Raw genomic sequence first — 5,524 nt, forward strand, 5'->3', positions numbered from 1 at the left:
GCAGAAAATCATACCCATGGGGTGGCTGCAAGGGGTGACCATGGATATTGAGGGAGCGAGTGCACTAGCCGATTTTGAAGTAATAGAGATAGTGGATGACAACAATCCTTACCCTCCACTCCTGAGAATTGACTAGGCTACTGATATAAATGGGGTAATCAATCTAAAGAAGTGAAAGATGATCTTTGAGAAGAAATTGATGCGCGTAATAATACCCCTCGATCCTACTGAAGGATCGCACTATCCGGAACTAGTCCACGACTATGAGAGTGATGACGACCTCGACTGTATCTATAAGATAATAGTGCGAAACCAAGATTGGGTGAATCCCACTATGGATGGATGGATTACATGGGACCGTGATAGTTCCTGCACTTCGGATTCCAACGAAGAGATAGAATGCTAACAGAATCGGTTATATGAAGTAACTACGTTGAATTGCAACATGATGACTGGTTGTTCTGTTGTGTGTCATCAGACGTAAGAAATGTGACTACTTATGATGGCCTAAATGAGGTAGATATATTTTTCGATGCATTTGAAAGGGAGGTACCAGAAAAGTAGCGCTTCCAGGCCTTGGACTGGGCACTACGCGCTACGCCCGCAAGATGGTGGGATACGCACAAGAGAAGCTTTGATGAGTGGCGCGAATGTAGGAAGATGATGAGGACATGATTTGGGAAGCCTAAGATGTGACTGATAGACAAGTATGATGGGTAGAATGATCTACGCGCATCTAGCCAAATGGACACAGGCTTTGGAGAAAAGCCCCAACTTGAGTGGGTGCACCTGTTCTATCATACCCTGGATGCTATCCCAATGAATTGGTATATAGAAACAGAGCTCCGCCATGGGACAGGTGAATGGGATATCCTGCGCGAAGGATTCATGATGACATTCAATTTTGAGGATGGATTTGACGATACTGATGAAGCGCTACAAGAGGTGAAAGCAGCAATCTTTAGGATACTATAGGATCCTTTAGGCTTGATTCAGCTTGAATGGGCTACTCAGCTGAGTCGTGTGCTCGAATGTTATAATGTAACTGTTGAATATGAGGATGAGGATCCGTGGAAGATTAACATTCCAAAAATAGAAGGACACCATGAGGTTCAAGGACCGCAGATTGAGAACCCTGATATAACCGCGTCGATGAAAACAAAGCAAGTGAACATTGGTATGGAGGCAGTGTTGAGTCTTGAAAATGTCATTCATTTGCATTATACTTTCACTATTATGTCCATTATGTCACCTCCATTTCACCTCCATTTCACTACTATGTCACCACATTCATCCCACTTTCATTATCATTGGGCCACCTTTATGTTTTTCCAATCTTTATTATTTCTAAGCCTTTTAAGTGAATTTGTGGTTAAACATTAGAAAATAATGTGCATATGCTTATACCTAACAAATGGGTTGAGATTGTTGACATATGTAGGTTGAAAGGAGGCTTCTAGAAGACCCTTATGTGGCACCCCAAGGCCAAATTCGAATTTGGTTGGAAAGAATCATGGGATCATGAGGATATGTGTCACATCTCCTAATTGTATTGTAACTCTAAGAAGACATGTGTCTTATCAGTTCCTATTCTGATTAGGACTCTAGAGGTAGAGGGAGAGATTCATGGACTCTCATTAATGAGATGGCTCTCATCTTTTTGTATAAATAGGAGATCTCTCTCCTTCATTTGTTAGTCTTTTCTTAGTCCTTTTAGCTTGTTAGTCCCATGGCTTTTGAAAGCTTTGGAGAGCTTTGTTGTACTTTGCACTTTTGAAGAAATTGAATAAAGCTTTGATGTTCTCAACATGGAAGGAGATGTGAAGTAGATGTCATGGAGCATATTAGGATGTAAGGTAGAGTAGATTTCATTTTGTAAATATTGCTTTGTAGGATGTAAGGTAGATTAGATTTTTCATTCATGCAATTTTAATTCATGCAAGTGTGTTTAATTTTGCTTTGATTTCATGACTAGTGGCATGTGTGATCATCTTGTCTATGTTGCTGACCTTTATTTTTCTGTAGTTTGATTTTCATTAGTATCATTTCTTTAACTTGCACTTTACTTTCTGCTCTTAGATATCAAGTTGTTCATCTATTGATGGTTCTTTTTCCATTATCAAATAACTTTATTGGAGCCAAAATATCACTTAGTACAACTTGGTTTAGTTTGCTTTAAGACTCACATTGCTGACTTGTTCATAACTGTTCTCACATGATAAATCTAGCTGAAAGGCAAAAAGGTTAAGAAAAGGTTAAAGTAGTGTGATTTGTCTCCTTTATGTAGTGTCACTTAGATTTCACATTTCATTTTCATTTTAAATCAGCAGCATAGATACTAGGCCGATGTCATTAGTTCTTTATTTGATGTCTTTATTTTCCTTTAAGCATTTGATTTCATAGGTGGTAGGGGGCCCCTGCCTTGTATAGTTGTCACTTTAATTTCTTGTATTTCTTTTTCTGATTTTCATGTATATTAATGTACAGTTTGAATTACTGCATTTTATTTTCTTTTTAACATGTATATTATTGTACATAAATTGCTTTCAAGTTGATTGTAGATTAGTGATGCACATAGCCTTTTAATGAACTAATGACGTGATAGAATCATCTTGTCCTTTTGCTGAAGCAGCAAGGATACTGGGTCTCATAGTCATTCTCTCATTATTTGATTATTGCATTTTATTTTGATTGAACTAGTTGTATATTTACACTTTTGTTTAAATACTAACTCCATCAATAACATGTTTTAAGTTCTTTTGAAGTGCTAAGTTTTGGAAGTTACCATTAAGGACATAGGCCTTGTCTTGAAATCTTTATCCATACTTGTCCTTTAAAAGTATTCTTAAGACCTTAGAAAACAAACAAGAACAAAACCCCAAAAACAAAATAAACTATAAAACAACGAAGTAAGAGAAAGGTTAACTAAGCACATATAGTGCACCACACTTCATCAGTTTACGATACCTGGATTGATAATTTATGTAGAGCAATTTAAGACATTAAATTGACTAGACAGGCAGAACCCAAATTCGCAAAGATTGGAGACTACTGGGATGACGCGACGATGGATAAGGTTGCTGAATTGCTCCATGAATACCAAGACTTATTCCCTACCAATTTTTGGATCTGAAAGGAATAATCGGAGACCTAGGAGTGATGAAGATTACGTTAAAACCTGACGCGAAGCCATTTAAGAAGAGGCCTTACTGCCTCAACCTAAAATACAAGGAGAAGCTCTGCTTAGAGCTAGCAAAAATGATATTGGCAGGCATCATTGAGCCTATGGAATAATTCAATTGGGTAATCCCAATGGTGGTGCAAGAGAAGAAGTAGAAGGATGAGATAAGGATATGCGTGGATATCAGAAAACTGAATGACGCTTGTGATCCTTTCTCGACTCCGTTCACAGATGAAGCATTGGACAATGTAGGTGGCCAGGAGCATATTCCTTCACTGATGGGTTCTCTGGGTACCACCAAATCAAAATCGCATCAGAGGATAGGATCAAGACAACCTTCGCAACTGAGTGGGGTTGTTTTCAATACACTGTGATGCCGTTTGGATTGAAGAATGCGCTTGCAATCTTTTCACGTGTGGTTGTTGCTGCATTCAAGGAATTTATTCATAAGTTCCTAGCGGTATATTTTGATGACTGGACTATATTTGGGCTGGTTAAGCCCCATGTAGCAAGCTTGTGCTTGATGTTAGATACCTGTTGAAGACACCAGATCGCGCTCAATCTCAAGAAGTGTCTATTTTTCGTTCCTTTTGGGAACCTATTGGGGCATGTGGTTTGTAGACAAGGACTGATGGTTGACCCCGCGAAGATCATGATGATACTGAACTTGGAAGCGCCAAGGACTGTGAAACAGTTTCGCGCTACTCTGGGACATACAGGATATTACAGAAAGTTTATCAAAAGCTATCCCCAGATCACCATGCTGATGGAAAAATTGTTGAAGAAGGATGTCACGTTCTGCTGGAACAATGACTGTAAGAAAAGCTTGAATATATTGAAATAAAAGATGGTTACCGTGTCGATTCTTGTCTTCATGGACTGGAAGAAAGAGTTTCATGTACATGTCGATGCGTCATGTATAGCGCTAGGGGCAGTACTAACACAGGATGGCAGAGAAGGCTTGGATCATTCGATCGCGTTCGCAAGCTACAGATTATCCAAAATAGAGAAGAACTATTCTACCACTGAACGCAAGGGGCTAGCCATGGTGTATGTGCTCCAGAAGTACCGGCACTACTTGCTATGAGGCCATTTTAAGATGTATACGGATCACTCCGCGCTAAAGTACCTGGTCAATAGGCCTGTGTTGGGGGGGCGAATCTGCAGATGGCTCTTATTGTTCCAAGAGTACCATTTTGAAGTTGTTGTGAATCCTGGACGATTGAACGCGGGAACAGACCATCTGTCGTGCATCGAAACAGGGGAGGAACCTACTAACTTGGAAGAAGGATTGCCTACCGCGCAGCTATTTGCAGTGTGTGTCACGGATTGTCATTTTGAGGATATAATACACTTCGTAACAACAGGAACTGCACTGGAAGGATACTCTATCCAGCAAAAGAAGGAATTAGTGGTGCACGCAGCAGATTTCTCTGTCATTGTTGGGAATATATACAAGATGGGGACTGATGAGATATTGCGACAATATGTACCTGAGTTTGAGTAAAGGAGCATCCTTGCGAACACTCATGGGGGCGTTGTGGGAGGAGACTATGCATGGAGAGAAACTGCACAGCAGAAGATTCTACGCACACGGTTGTGGTGGCCAACCCTTCATCAGGATTCAAAAGCATATTGTAAGGTGTGTGATGTATGTCAACAAATAGGCAGGCCATCGCGGAGGGATGAAATGCCTTTGAGTCCAAAAATGACGTTGCAACCCTTCGAGAAGTGGGAAATAGATTTTGTAGGACCCATTCAACCACAAGGGAATACAAGAGTGAGGTACATTATCATTGCGACGGAGTATTTGACTCGTTGGACAGAAGCACAACCGGTGAAGGATTGCACAGGCGCAACGGTCATGAATTTCTTATTTGAACATGTACTAGAGCGATTTGGATTTCCAATGATCTTGATGAGTGATTGTGGTATTCACTTCTGGAATGAGACTATCAACGCACTAACAGAGGAATTTCAAGTATATCACCAGAAGAGCACACCTTATCACCCATAGGCTAATGAGACAATGGAGGTGTTCAAAAAAGTGCTTGAAAATGTGTTGACCAAGGTTTGTAATGCTCAACGAAGTGATTAGGACCTACACATACCTCTAGTATTGTGGGCTTATCGAACGACATGCAAGAAGTTGATGGGACAAACCCCTTTTAGGTTTGTTTATGGTGTGGAAGCTGTAATGCCTATGGAATACATCGTGCCTATTCTGCGCATAGTAGTGCTCACAGGTATGACGGATCGCAGATCCTTGGAAGAGAGGCTCGCGTAGCTGAATGAGCTCAAAGAAGAAAGATTTTCAGCTGGATTTCACCAGCAGGTCCAAAA

Source organism: Pinus tabuliformis, chromosome 4_1, assembly GCF_031772625.1.
Source record: "Pinus tabuliformis cultivar Carrire ecotype Pingquan chromosome 4_1, CPIR1, whole genome shotgun sequence".
Lineage (NCBI taxonomy): Eukaryota > Viridiplantae > Streptophyta > Pinopsida > Pinales > Pinaceae > Pinus > Pinus tabuliformis.